Here is a 15,700-nt window from a genome sequence, read left to right on the forward strand (position 1 = left end):
TTGTCAATATCGCGCTGCAGTTTTGTACACAGGAGCATTGTAAGATGTATTAGCACTCGATAGTAATTCATTATACATCACGTGTATTCGAATTTTATTATGAAAAAATTGTGTAATAATAATTTATGACTTAAGTAAGAGAGTTAGTTATTTAATTATACAGAGATTAGAATTTCTAACTGGTGTGTTAAATCGTCATGTAGATTCATTTTGGCAATAACAAGAAAGCAGCGTGTGTGAATGTAAATCAAATGCATATTTATGTTCTCGTTAATGATGATTCCGATGAATGATGCACGTATAAACGTTAAACGTGTAAGAAGGGAGCTATGGTGTCGTGTCGTTATGTCGAAAAAGCAGTATTATAAAGTGCACATTTGTCGGAATAGAAATTTACATTATACAACTTGCAGGCGCGGATTATGCGCGCATCGAGCGTATCTACGTAAATAGTCGGATATAATAATTCCAGTAATTGATAGCTACGTAAATGTTTTGTATATAATTGCACTCAACGGCAGCAGTTAATAAGCGCTCGAATGGCGAAAATTTATAGAGCGTGTTACAAGTTTGTCTCGAAGTTGTTTGTGAAGAAATTATCTGCATACGGCTTATTAATTGTGCGCGTGATTAGCAGACGCCTATAAACTCCCATGCTAATACTCTTTCCTTATCGATACTTTCACGGTAGACGTTGATTAAGTTGCTTTATAATCCGAGATCGAGAGTGTGTTATAAATTACTAACGTTCTCAGTTAATTCCATTCAATTGACATTAACATATCGTACCACTCAAATTTATCAGCTGCCTAATGATACTCTGTTTCGGATGTGTTATGTTTATTTACGAATGTATTAAGTATTAAGTCATAGCGATTTCTGGTTATGCTAACGCGCGAGATCTTTTTTCGACCATTTTCATCAGTAAATTAGTATTCAGCGTGAAACTTGCCTACAACGCTTTTGATTAGATACGGATCTTTTCCTTTCTTTTAACATAACATTACATTACGTTGCAAGTAAAAGCGATTAGATTATAAAATCATGCCATTCCTCTTTTCTGTTTCATGTGAATGAAATGAGAAGACAAATAAATGAATATTTTCAGATGGAGAAACAAGTTTCTTCGTATCTTTCCGCAATAACGTAACTCGTATCTTTCGTGCTTGTTTAATATGAGGCACGTCGCATGTAAGTACACGTTACATAAAATAGCAAATATCGGTAGGGCTTACTGCCGTATTATGCCGACGGCAACAACTTTATTACGCGACATTCTTCGAAAAAAAAAAAAAAAAAATACTAGAAGGCCAGGGGTCTCGAGGTCGGCAGATGTCCAGGATGTTGCTGTTATAAGTGCCTACGCACATCGCGGAGACGATTCTCCATTATGTATAACTACATATACAAACTTTAGTGTCGCCAAAAATGCGGATGTCGTCCGTAAGAAGCAGCTGGGAAACGGAAACCCGCGTGGATTATTTGGAGTGTTTTGCTAGAGATATATTTACTGTCGGTATCTACTATAGTCTCTTGTTGGTTATTAATGACCATATATGTATATGTACAAAGAAATGCTTGGAAAAAGTTTGACAAAATTCTAATATAATAAAAATATAATAACTTGACTATGTGAAAGTGTTAAATATTAATTAATAATGAAGCAGCAAGAGTAATTTTATTCAAATACATGGACATGACAGAAAAAAGATTGTTAGATAAAGTTTTTATTAAGAGAAATATATTTTATTTGTATGAAGATAATTTTTGATATAAATATCATTTTCTGCTGCAAAATAATTCAACATCCATTTACGTGCGCCGTCATATAAGTCGTTAGCGACCGTGCGATGCTAAGCGCAAGAGTTAACGATCTCTATGGATCGTTGGCAGGTAACTTTTTTTTCACGGAAGAAAGAAAAGTGTGGGCGAAAGGGCTGTTGAACAAGACTAAAGGCGAGGCAAGGTATTTCCAGCAAGAAGCACCGCGATTAGAGCGATTACGGACTACGGCGTGCGTGTGGAACGGTTCCATATATCTAGCCAAGCCTTGCGCAACCTGCGCCTGGTTTCGGTCTCAATTAACGCAATTACTCGCTCCCTCGTCTAATTACCTATCAAACGGAATTATTATCGCACGCGCGCGCGCGCGCGCGCGTACCTATGGTCGTTTCTAATGAATGTTATTAATTGCTTTATGATTTTTCGATCAAGTTAAAACACATCTCGTGTAAATAATCAAATTATTATCCCACGTTGCGCGCATTTTCGTTTTTTAAAAAGTCCCTGTTGAGTTATTTTTTTTTTTTATCTTTTTCACGAGACATCCATCATGTGTTTAAATGTTCTTTCAAGCACGAAATGGCAAAGCTTGAGAATAATTGAATAGAATTAGAAAAATTAGAAATTTGATTCATACACTTTGTCTTCAAGCAAACTTGGAAACATGTATAGCAAGAGATAATTGTTAGACAATAATTAACGTTGCTTCAAAGATGCTTAATAACTTAAGCATTGAGGATTAAACACGTTGCTATGAGATATAGCAGCAGGTGATATCAAACTCAAGAGCCGTAAAATTCCGAGAGCGAGACGAGAGTGACGTTGGCCAAATAACAGTCGGGGTGTCCCGTCACGGACGCTTTTAAGGCACGGTCGCTTCCCCTAATTTCTTATCTGCCGGGGCCAATTTGATAGATCGGCGATAGAGAAGTAGCCTTCTATAAAACGAGGCAACCTGCGAGCCAAGGCGGACAGGTGCACCGTGTCAGGACGCATACCCAGCCGGGAGAAACCGATAGAGAGAGATACCGATTCAACACCTGACCGACGATACGGCTATAACCGATGCGATGTGTCTCTATCACCAGCCTGCGCGATTTTCCTCACGTAAAAGCGCGAGATATGTACTTTCACAAATCACGAGATAATTACGGTTCTGCATGATGCACGCACGTTATTGCGCATCGCGTATATATACCCGCATGAAATTGAAACTGCGACGATTATTGGACTACGTGTAGAAAAGTAAGAATTAATTAAACTATTAATTATCCTTGTTGCTACCATTATCCTTCTTATCTTTTTACTGTTGTTAGTGACGACAGGATTGTCGATATTTACGATAACGCGGAAAATGTGTGTCTTAGACACATGTATTCCTGATTAATTTTATAGAATATTAATTATACGGCTATTAGAATGTCAACCTGTGAGATAAATATCTTTTAATGTAATAAAGATCTTATGTCGTAAGAATTAAGCTCCTATCTTTTAAATTTATAGCGACATGAATAGGTGTTGATTTTATCTTTTTCTTTATAAATTTAATTCTTTCTAATAATACTTTTTATCGGTGAAGCTCATTACTAGTTTTTACTTTTTATTTATCATTATTAAAAAAGTAATTTTATACAATAGTAAAAATATTTTTAGAAAAAATTGCATTCCTTTTTTATAACAATTTATCATGGTTATTGTTGTCATTACGATTATTTGTTAATATTGAAGATCACATTTTCGGCATTTCGCCTTACTGGATACTTTGGTTAAATTGCTACGATGCAAGAAACTGCTCGCGCTCCGTTAAAACGTGCAACACGGTACACGGTTTTTGAGAGAGCGTGACTTCCACGTTCCCACGAGACGTAGACTTGACTTTTGTCCCATGATCGAGCAAAGCGAACGAACTAGCGAGCATCCTCCGACGAGCCCCGGACGTTCGCGCACGCACTCATGACGGACGGACGGACGACGGGCACGTACGCTAAAACGTACACGTGTATAGTACAGTCCGAACCGCGAATAAGTCCTCGTTCTTTACGAGAAAATGATAGCGCAAAAGTTTTGAAAAGTTGAAATAGAAGATGTATACCTAATCTATATTCTAAATCTATATTTTTGTATCTCTAATATTGTTAAATAAATAGGAAAATGTGTAATGAAAAATAAATTATGGAGAATATAGAAGAAGGTTGAAATCATTGTCGTGATAATAAATATCACTATGATTTACTTTTGATAAAAAGATTAATCAACACGGATTTCGGAATATCCTTGATCCAATTTTGTGAAAATTAAAACCCGAAAAGATTGTAAAATATTTTGCGGCAGGTATATTTTCGGCCAGGTGCTTATCTAATATTTTCCGTGATTTAAAGCGCAATTGAAGTTTCATGCGGCCACGCGAGACACGAGTCCCAGGACTATTTGTGAGGGCGACTGTATGCACACGTGATAATACACACGCGAGCACACAAAAGAATCAGCTTTACGTATGGCGGTACGTGATACCAGGCTCTACGTGGGTGCTGAACGTTTTACGGCTTTCGGTGGACTCGGTAAGAGCGAGTTTTGCGATGTCTCTTTTACGAGACGGATCGTGAGTTCCTCGCCAGTTTGATTCCATGATGAGTATCTTATTTGCGCGGGGGATGGAGAGTTTTATGAAACTTTCGTCTGGCATGTTTCCGCGATGATTACAGGCACTTGAGAAATTGGCGCAAGAGAGACGTAATTAAGACGCTTTTGCGCTAATATTATATTAAACACTCAACATTATTTGTTATCTCAATGGGAAAAGCGTGAAAGAAATACAAGATGCTTTCTTTTTTTTTCTCGCGATCATAAATCACTCTTGTATGAGGCCAATTAAAGGAGGTGCGGCTCTTAGATTTTAGCAGTGCGTAGCCGGAACGCTACATACGTAACGTATGCGCCGTTAAATTAGAAGAAATCGAGAGATAATTATTAGCACACGGAAGGATAGCCGATATAATCGTAAGAGAGCCTCTGAACTGATGCAGAATGGAAAAGATGTTATTTTATGTCTACGGTGCGTTACGATGTGTATCGATCTGCATTATACGTTCGCTACGATTGCGACTAGAAACGCAAACATTGATAAATTATTCAAAAACTAAGCTTATCCATATGTTTAATTAACGTATTCAATTAATAAGGCCAATCTCACGATTGTTGTCAACGCGTTCTTATTTTGTTAATTAATTAAAGTTTGTATAGAATATATAAAGTGTCATCTCTCCGCTTTCTCTCATTCGGATAAAGAATCTATAAAAGTTGAGAGAAAATAAGCAATTAAATCAAAATATTGTATAATTAACAAGTATGGGTAACATAAAAATCTCGAACAGTATATATATAATAAGTTATGTGTAACATTTATTTATTCCAACATTTTGCAATATTTTTTATGCTTATAGATAATATTATAAGCAATAATTTAGCATTTTATCAATGATGTTTTTGATCAATACAGAGTTCTTCGAAAACGTAACATCGGAAATACTGCATGTTGATTAAATTTAAGTCAAATCTTAAAGGCACTAATGAAATTGAACCCGTGCGATGGCTGCGGGTATTTCGTTTATCTGCGCAACGAAAAAGCTATAGATATCTTATTGATTTCCCTTTTTTTTTTTATACAGGCGATGGACGCGTAACGCCGCAGTCTGACCGCAAGCTCGTTACGCCTGTCGAAAGTATAAATCAACCGCAAAGTTATTCCGCCGTGCTGTCGAGAAACTCCCCGTAGGGCGCCTCGTTGGAAACTGCTACCACCTTCTCGTCCGGGATATCGTTGGCGCAGATTCGTAAGTCTTTATTACGTCCTTAATCTGTCTTGTATCATAAACGATTTATAAAAATCGTAATGATAGCAATGCGGAAATAACGTGGCGATTCTTTGTCAAGTTTACCGTTAATTTTTGATATGAAAATAAAATTCTTTTTTAATCATTTTGCACCCATCTTTTTGTCGGGTTAAAATTTTCTGAAATATGTCTGAAATATTCTGTTTTATTTCAGAAATTTTATTTTCATTAAAAAATGAGCCGATTCATGTTACGTTCTCTCTAACAACAATTAATATGATTTATCACTCTGCCACGTTATAGAATTTTGCAGTAATTATAATTTATGACCACTTAGGGAATATACACACATTGATAGTTTTAACTGTATTTTCTTTCGATTATCTTTTGTCCAGACCATGTTCTGCGCGCACTCACACGGGCGCAATATAGCGAGATATGAGCAGCAATAGCGGTGCCCTCATAGCACCCTGAGAATTTAATTGTAAGGTTGCCGCGTGAACAGGTTGCGTTTTCTCGATAACAAAGACGTAAGTAATGATAACGTGGTAACGATCCCTCACTCTCCTCTCCATCGTTGTACAGTTATCCGCAACGGGGAAAACGATTTCCTAGCTAATAAAATCACAAGAAAGATAAAAGACCACCGTGTATGAGGTTGTAATAAGCCCAGCCTACGTGTAATACATAATTACTGATCCAGCGAGATATCTGATAATCGTGACGGTATAATTGGCGCACCGGTAGCAATAACATTTCTTCGATAATTCCGTCGTCGCTTCTCACGAGAAATACTCGAGGGGTATTCGGACTTTTCATTTTCCTGACATTGACAAGATTAACTTTTTTTTTTCACCAAGAAAAGTATAAATACATATTACAGCTAATTATTGTCGTTCAACATAAAAAGTAAATTTATATAATAAGATTAGATGTGTATTATTGTGAGCACGTGAAAGGGCGAAAACTTAGAAAAGTCGAGTTTCGAGTAAACCCGGAATCGTAGGATAATCCGAGATGATCGCCTAATAGCTTTAGGAAAGAATCGACTGGGGACGACTACTTTAAATTACCATAAGCCCCGACTCTCCCCGGTTAACGAGCGGAAGAAGAGACGAGAGACCCCAAAAGTGTTGCAATACTAGCCACCGTGAAATAAGGGGAACAACGAAGATCAAGCGACTATTTTTGTACCTATATTTTTTTTATATCATGTCTTCAATTTAAAATCAGCATTCTTACTCTATATAAATCATAACATATAAAGATTCAAAATAGTATTGACTTAATTTTGTTGTATATGTTTTATGAATTATATATAAATTCTCTAATATATTTTTCGTCATTTTATTCATTTTTAATAGAAATATGAAAAAAATATGTCAGTCTAGAGGAAAGAGAAAAGGTGGTTTCCTTATACATTTCTCTTATATATCTTTTCGTCAGTCTCTTCGTCACGTTTCACGAAACAACTTTAGGTCCATCGTTAGAAGATGCTTAACAAGATAGTGGATTCAGACACAGGATGCTCTACTCCTTGACTATCAATGACTCAGTTACACAGTTACGCATGGTATTTATGTGTATTACGTTTTTAACGTTAAATTATTATAATTATCATATTCATTAAACAAACTTTTGATTATGCTATTAGTTTTAAATGAGGAGTATTAAGGATGTGGGTACGAATCGTTTAATTTTAATACAGTGTTTCAATAATTATTCTTCAAATATGATTGAAAGGATAGCGAAATTAAATCTTATTAGCGTCGATGTCTTTAATATTGAAAGAATATCTACTAAAAATTAGATTAACATAGAAAACAAAATGCAGTTGACATTGCGTAGACGCGGAGGCAACGTTTTGCGGCCGACAATCTCGGAGGAGACGGTAAAACAGTGAATGAAAAGACCAACTCGAAGATTTGTAGTGCCACCGGTTTTCGTCTCGCAGCCCTCTTCATGGCTGACGTATATGTTATTCGAAGAAGTGTCTTCTTTCCGCGAGGGGCAAAAGGGGGCCGGGGACGGGGGAGGAGACGGACAGAAGAGTACACTCGCGGAATACCTAACGACTTGGGGAACTTCGGGACGGCGGGAGGGGGGAGGAGGGGGGGGGGATCGTGAGGCCCCGGTGTAGAGGTCCCAAAAGTCGCGGCACGTCGACGAGAGCGAAAAGAGAAGCGGCCGAGAGAGAGAGAGAGAGAGAGAGAGAGAGGGGCCGAGCGAGCAAAGCCCGTCGCGCGCACGGTGTTTTTTGCGCTTAAATCTCCTTTCGTCTCGCCTTTTATTTGGGCCAGACGGGAATTCGGCTAAATGCATTGATTAAACTGCTGACATCGTTCGGACGGCCCGGTGGCCACCGCGTCTTCGCGGATCCCTTTTTTTGCCCCGCCCGTTCGTTCTCCCTTTCATTTTTATCCCGCCACTTTAGACCTCGAATCGTAACTCGTACTTCACGTTCGGCGACGCGTTCATACGATTAGCGAGGTGAGCGTTGTACGTTTACGAAATGCTTCGAAACGAATTTCGATCAAGGCATGGAATTGCGTTGCTTTGATATACTGACATACATTGCATACTTGCCGACGATTAATTTTATCATTTATTAGGAGACAAGTGCCGATGATATAATAAGAGAATAAATAGAGATATCATCTAAATTGCAAATATTTAATTAATTTTAAATTAGATGACATTACATAAAATTTAATGTTTCCCGATATTCTGCCTTATCGTTATATTCAATTAACATTTACGTAGTATGCTATCGATACTATCTTAATATACATGTGAATCGATGCTGGCGTGTCGTTAATATTCCTGTAATGTAACATAAATGAACGGCTTGTGAGAAGTACGAACAGAACGCGAGTAATACCCGGTTCGAGATTAAATTGACAGGTAGTTTTGTCGCGTGTTTCATCTTGCAACCATGTGAAAGTGATTGACTAATTCTAAAATAACAGATGCAGTAATTACACAGTTTATACAGATATTTATTAGATATCGTAGAGAGAATCACATTCTTGAGTTATGCAGGAACAATTAATTTACATAATGTCTAGGTATCTTTGCTTGCACATTTAAAACCAAAATTTAATTAGCCAAAAAATAAACGATTAATTTAAACGAATTTCTTTTTTTACGAATAATAAAAAACATGCATCGCTCTTATAATTACACACAGTCATTTAAATACGCAAAACACGCGGGATCGTGGCGGCACGAAACGCACAGAAACGAATGCAGCCTTTTCGCAGATCGTCCGGCGGACGAGGTAAGTTTGGCATGCATCGCTCGCTCCTTCGAGCAGCAAAGAGCCATCTATGGAATTACCCCGATGATTAATGGTATGGCTGGCTCGAGGCACCCTTCTACCTTGTTTTCCAACCCTGCTCCTCCCCTCTCTGCGTTCCTACTCTTCTCTCTCTCTCTCTCTCTTTCTCCTTTTTCCCCGAATGTCCGGCCGCCTACGTCTGTTGCGGTCTCCGCCGACGTGCTACCAGCCACTGGCCCACCTTGGGCCCAACGGCTTCGGAGTCTCGGACCACGTGCACGAGTCGACCGACGAACTGTACGGTTACCGTGTAAAAAAGTGTACAATGTTAAACCCGCGCGCGTTGCCCGTGCCGACCGTATCTCATCTGTCTGTCTGTCTGTCTGCCTGTTCCTCTCTTCATTCTGTCTTCCCGATTTAATCTAGATTAAATATTTAAATTACTTTGTAACCGTGAACTTCATTAAGCTGCCGCTTGGCTCATTATTTTTGTATATTTAATTGATATAGTGTTGCTGCTTGCGGATCTTTAGTTCTATTCGCAGATTGCTTATAAGCGATGTATACAAGGAGACTGCTTCTGCTGTTTAAATTTGCAATAATTTAGTGCGCGAACAAGAATACGCTGCTTATGTTATTTCTATTTCATTTTTTATTTTTACACTTACAATTAGTTTTATTATTGCTATAATTGTCGTGGAAATTATGTTCTTTCTATAATATTTACGTTAAACGTGCGCTATTTCGGACTATTTCCGCTTATATATTATATGTATCCGATTTAACAGATGTTTAATTCGGGAGTCTATTTTCAATCAATATTCAATAAAACACATTAGGAACTTTATTTTCGTGAAAATTGTTTTATCTAAAGGACGGTGCAAAGTTACTCGCCTTTTACAAAGTCGTAGCTGCTCGTTTCGAGCTAGAAAGAGAAAAATATATAAAGAAATCATAGGCACAAGTATAAAGGATAGAAAAGAGAGAGTACGGCGATATGACCCAGGGCAAAGTGGAGCGGCGTCGAGGAAGAATAGGCCAATGAAAAAGAAAGAGAGAACGATATATAGAGAAGGCGAAATCGGGATCGCATGTCGGGGAACAGTAAGACCTCCCAAACAACCCCGACGGAGGCATCTTCCCTGGGAATAGCAGTGATTCCGGGGAAATGTGCAATATCTTCCGTGATCGGGTATTATTACGTCGTGATTACGGGTTTTGATCTAGGCTAGAAGCGTCCACAGAGACTTTCCCCTCTCTCTCCCTCCGTCCCTTCCTCCCTGCTAGCACTTGGTGCACCGTCTCGCTGCCGATATTCGCGGCGATGCAGCGCCGATGATGCGGCGAGGAACGAGCTGAAGTAACGGTGAGAGGGGAGATGAAGGAGACGACGGATTGTCCTCGGCGACCGGTCGCCATCGTCGCCGTCACGTCGTCATGCGATTCGTGACGACCGCCACCGCGAATCGCCGTGGGAAGCTACGTAGCTTCCATTCCATAGTTTCCTCTCTTCTTTCCTCTCACTGCCTCTTCTTCTTCATTGCAAGCGCGCTCTCCGTGTCTTCCTCTCGATTACGGACGGGATAATGAACGATCTATGCCGCAATGCCGTTGCCTGCTGCTCTTTATCCTCCTCCGCCGATAATTCTGTCATGAAAACGGCCGATGATCCCTGCCGATCCGCTGCTCACGAGATTTCGATCAAATCTAACTGTTTCGGATTGATGCGGCTGGCACGATCGGGACACGCTCCGACTAGCGCCGCTTCATAATTGGAGTATGAACCGCACGTATTCCTCGTGTCCGACTCGCTGCTTCTCGAGATATTCTTTTAAAACGTGCAATTTGTTCTCTTAAACTATTATTTTTCTAAAATACTAATGCATACAAGTTTTCTAACACATATAGAGTCACTTCCGATTTCAATTTTCTCTCGTAGCTGATAAAATTTTCAGAATTTTCGAATAAAGATACAAGAAATTAAGAAATTTCATTCAAGATTAAAAAGATGTGGTTTTTCTTTCATTACTCTGTAGATAATATTGTCAAATTTCAAGTCTACTGCTTCATACATCTATTTTTTTTTTTTTTTTTTTTTTTTTTTTTTAATTTAATCTAGATTAGAAAATATTAATCATCACACAAGAATGACTGTTATCAGCTGATATCCACAAGTTTTTAATCGTGGTTCTTAATCGCGACGGCAGGAAGTGCATCCGTGGAAGAGGCGTATATACAACGTAGAGAGCATTATAGTATATATAGGTATAGTTACAGCCGTTTTAGAGGTCCGTCGAGAGGTTTAATGACAAGTAGCACGCGATCACGCGTCGCATGTAGGTTCGCACTTTGGGACCCGAGATTGCCGAGGGAGACATTATAAAACCATGAGACAAAGGGTGGAACGAAGTTAAGTAGACGGTGCAGTTTGAGAGGAGCGGGGTCAAAAAGAGAAAGAGTGAGAGAGAGAGAGAGAGATAGAGAGAGAATGAGGAAGGGGAGAGCCGCGGGGAGAAGTATACATCGGCCCGCATTGCGGAACGATGCGCAACAGCTGCACCTGACACGTCATTTGCGTGGAACGTGTATCAGCACCGACGAAGGCTAATTATTATTCCACGTGCGCGAATGCATGCGCGTTCGTTCGTTCGTTTGTTCGTTCCTTCCTTCGTTTGTAAGTCGTTTTTCGCGAACGAGAGATGTTCGTCCTTTCGATACGACGTTATCTGCTCGTGATAGATTTTTTTAATGTAGAAACTATGTATATAGTAAACTTAATGAATTTCCGAGCAATTGATTAGATTAAGCTATTGGTGTTTATTAGTTTAATTCAAGATTAAAAGAATTTTTCATTTCCAGGACTTTATAAAGAAATTTTTTTTTTAAATACATAACTTGTGTGTTTATCAGATTAATCTCTTGCTTTTTTCCTTTCCTTTTTAAATACATATCTTATTGTTAGTCATTATTCGCATTGTTGCGCAGCATTAAATCCACATTATATCGCGATGCACTTCACAATGTTAAGTTATATCACGATTACGCATTCCCTCACATTTACCTTCCATGTTTTCTCTAAAAATGCACGCTGCTGCAATAAATGTCACTTCTGTTCGTAACTATACTTCTGAAAAGGAAGCTCAACGTGACAGGCGGCCATAAATATAAATGAATCTTGTCATTTTTATTTATCACATTATTTTCATATTAATTAATTATATAATAACAGTTATCGTTTTCACGAAAACAAGATTTGTGAGATAATATTTCATACATGACAGCCATAATTGTCTGAAACGTTGTATTTTTCGACAACACTTCTCTTTTAAATCTTTTGATCAATATTCGACGCATTTGAAAAAATTTTCCAGAATTCGCTGTCGAGCGTAGAGATGGTAATATAGTTATTTCGAATTTCTGTCGGCCAATCTGTTAACATTGCGCCTATTGTGTTCGCGTCCATCAAGGGACGTCGAATCACCCCCTAGGCATGAAATTAAACCGTCACCTACCTACGCGTCCCGCGCACGATCGCGGCATTCGAGGTCTTCGGATGAAATTGTCCGTCTAATTTTATCACGACGGGCTTTAAAATGATGGAAGGTCTCTCCGGGATAAGCCCAGGCACGTGGGGTTAAGGGGAGCCCCGGTTGGGCTTTAATAAAGAAGCCCGACGCGCTGGTTCGCGACGGGAACTGTTGCCTGCATGGCGCCCGTCAAACGTACGAGGAAATACGTAAATCCTCGGAATCCTCCCGGGGGACCGCAAAACGAGTTTCGGGGACAATATTTGATTCGATAACCTGTGCCTTACTTTTGCGCGTTTACACGGATTCCATATTCAAATACGATAGCCACAGAATTAACGTTGTCAAATGCGAAAAATTAATCTACGAATAGGAAATCATTATATTTAAAAAAAAAGTTAATTTCTTAAACGATATTTTTTCCAATTTATGAAGAAAAGAAAGATTTTTATTTACTTGGTAAAATTTATTAAATTGATAAAACTAAACAGAGATTTTATCAAGGAAAAGTGGGGAATTGAAAATATCTGTGTCTTGATGGTTTCATACTAAAGAACTGCAAGTATATACTTTTTAACTATGAATCGATTGTTCCTGAGAATATTAATTTAAGATCTAGACAGGAAATGTTGTGCTTTTGTCTTAGCCTTGGTTTTCGTTTGCAGCTTAACTATTTATGTCAATAATAATAGACTTTATGTAACAAGGTACTTTTTTAAATATCAAACGCTTAATTTTAAATGCTAAACTTCGATAACAAGCGAATTTTAATGTCTGTCTTTGAAGCGCTTTGAGAAGATAACTGTGAAGTATCGCTTCCATTTTATTCTTTGACAAGTATCGTATTTTAATTTAACGTTGTTCAACGCATCGCATTATAGTGCAATCCACATGAGTAAGCTGACATCAGAGATATTCAAATTTAAACAAGTCAGCAGTCTTTACAAAACCATATTATTGGACAAAAATTCTCAACAGAAATTTTCAAAACATAATAAATATATAATTAAGATAATATATAAATATATAATTTAAAAAATATAATTACTGATATCTTTCACGTTACACCTTCAGGAGAAAAATTGTAAGAATTAAATTATTATTATAGAAAAACTATATCAATATATTTTTCAAGTTTAATAAAGCAGATTTAAATAGGCTTTACAACAATGGTTCTTCAAACATTCTCATAAGTTTCCAACATCTCCATTTCTTACTGCAATAAATCATCACTATGTTTTGAAATATAATTACGTTCTTATTGCGCGAAGGTCTTATGATTTTTAGTTTACATCGATTCTTGCAGATTTGCGGACTTTATCAGTGAGCACGTTCCCGAGTAACCCGCGGAAGTCATTTGCCAGGCATGATAGGTAATTAGTGCGCGAAACGCCGATCCGTCAAGATAGCGTGCGGCCTTCCTTTTACGCAAGAATCCGTCGTGTGCGCAAAAAATTATCGACCATCCACTTTTATCTGTCAGCTGTATCGCGACCTGATCAGCAACGTTGTTGCGTACACAGATAGATCGATAAGCGGTGTAATACGCAGAACAACGACTCGGAGCAGATTAATCAAAATGCGGCGCCTGCTGTGCGATTGCGTTTTTCGCGGGATATTGTCACATGGAAGCGGGAAAAATTGGGCTACGATGGCAAGAATGTCGCCAATCGGCATATTTCATGTATGAAATATTAATAATAATCTTTCTGTTAATTAACCGCAACTTTTAAAGTTAAGCAACTAATTTTTTAAACGGTTTTTTTTTTTTTTTTTTTTTTTTTTCTTTTATGCGATGCATCTCGCGTTTTCTATACAAAAGATATTTTTAGATGTATTTATATTTCTGTATACTTTCATGAAACCGTAAGCCATATAAATATATCTATTTAACGTGTATGTGACCGAAAGTTATAAATTTTTCTGAAAAAACATAACTGTTTTAAATTATTGCGAACGATGAATTTGAATATTACGGGAATTATGCAACGACAGAAAGGACGTCTGTAGGCATTGTCGGAAACGATTATTATCCGTGCTCATAAGCGTAATTTCCGCTTTAACATCGCACGCGCTGCTTTTAAGGTTTAACGGTCATTATCCCGGCAATGCGGATTTGATCAAACATGCAAATTGGATCATAAACGGCTTTGCGTTGAAAGCAAAGCTTGCAGTAAAATTGCAGCACAGAATCTATATCGAGATATTGGTTTTCTACTCGTAAAATATGTGAGGTATCTCACCAAGATGTCTGTTTCCCAACCACTGTTTTAAATCGAGAAAATTGGCGAATATTACTTGTTATCATTTTAATGATTAATCTAATTAACTGGCAAAATGCAGATAAAGAATTCTATATGTAGGAAAAAAAAATTGCGATATATGAAATAATAGGATTTTTAACAAACTAGATGTTTAATAGAGAAAATGTCGCATTAATAACATATGAATTATAACTCAGAATTATCATCTTAATCCCTCATTAAGGTAGAAAATGTAACGTGTAATGCAGTTAATGGTGAAAGCTCACAAGAATGTTGTAAAACGCTGCATAAAGAACCGAGCGACCGCGTGATACGTCGCGAATAAAAACATAAATTGTCGCGAGCGAGGGTAAAACGTTGTTTCGTCGTTATGACTATAATTTGCCGGAATTCCAATTGTAACGGTAAAGCCTCGACTTTAAGCCGCCGTTGATTGCACGCTCGCGCAATCCGCGATCGACGCGACGGGGCACGCGAGGCACGCGTCTCGTAACTTTCGTCTCGGTACCAGGGAAAAAGAGCAGGCGGGAAAGACACGAATGGCGCTAATAAAGCAGTCGGATAATCCGCAAGCGGATCGGTGTTTCGGACGAAACGGCCCCATGGGTGGATAGCAACGGCCTGCACCCCACGACTCGGCGCGACGTGATTAAAACTAGCGTTGAATCGACGGTGCCGAAGCCACGGGGGGCTGATTGTCTGGGAGGGGGGGGGGGGGGCGAGAAGGGTCGCCTCGTACTTAGGCTAATTTATCGAGATGTCGTCATGCCATTTAAATCTTTATTCGCGGCGCATTTTCGCTTCCGTTTCGCCGCGAGCGCGAAAACCTAACGAATTTGTTCGCTGAAACGAGAAATTTTGTTTATTTATAGAAATGAAAAATATAGAAAAGATTTTGTAAGTGAAAAAAACCTATTTTTCAAAATTATTCTACTTTTAAAAATATCTTGTTCTTCCTCCTCTACTATTTTTCTTGCTATCTCTCTTGCGCAAAATATAATCATTTAAAAGTGATTT

The 15,700-nt window shown here is 38.3% G+C and overlaps 1 protein-coding gene and 1 long non-coding RNA gene across 16 annotated transcripts in view; one reads left to right on the forward strand and one right to left on the reverse strand.

The window, feature by feature from the left end:
• Positions 1–15,700, forward strand: part of LOC140675369 (uncharacterized) — a 104,758-nt gene that overhangs the window by 53,258 nt on the left and 35,800 nt on the right. Inside the window, exons 2-3 of one of the 2 annotated variants that reach the window (XR_012048386.1) lie at positions 5,448–5,612; positions 6,008–6,093. This is a non-coding gene — a long non-coding RNA (uncharacterized lncRNA). Of the gene's footprint in view, positions 1–5,447; positions 5,613–6,007; positions 6,094–15,700 lie in introns of those variants that run through there. The other variant, XR_012048385.1, reaches the window with a different exon arrangement.
• Positions 1–15,700, reverse strand: part of LOC140675363 (uncharacterized) — a 202,060-nt gene that overhangs the window by 45,131 nt on the left and 141,229 nt on the right. The window lies entirely within an intron of this gene.

This window comes from Anoplolepis gracilipes, chromosome 17 (assembly GCF_047496725.1).
Source record: "Anoplolepis gracilipes chromosome 17, ASM4749672v1, whole genome shotgun sequence".
NCBI classification, from domain to species: Eukaryota; Metazoa; Arthropoda; class Insecta; order Hymenoptera; family Formicidae; genus Anoplolepis; species Anoplolepis gracilipes.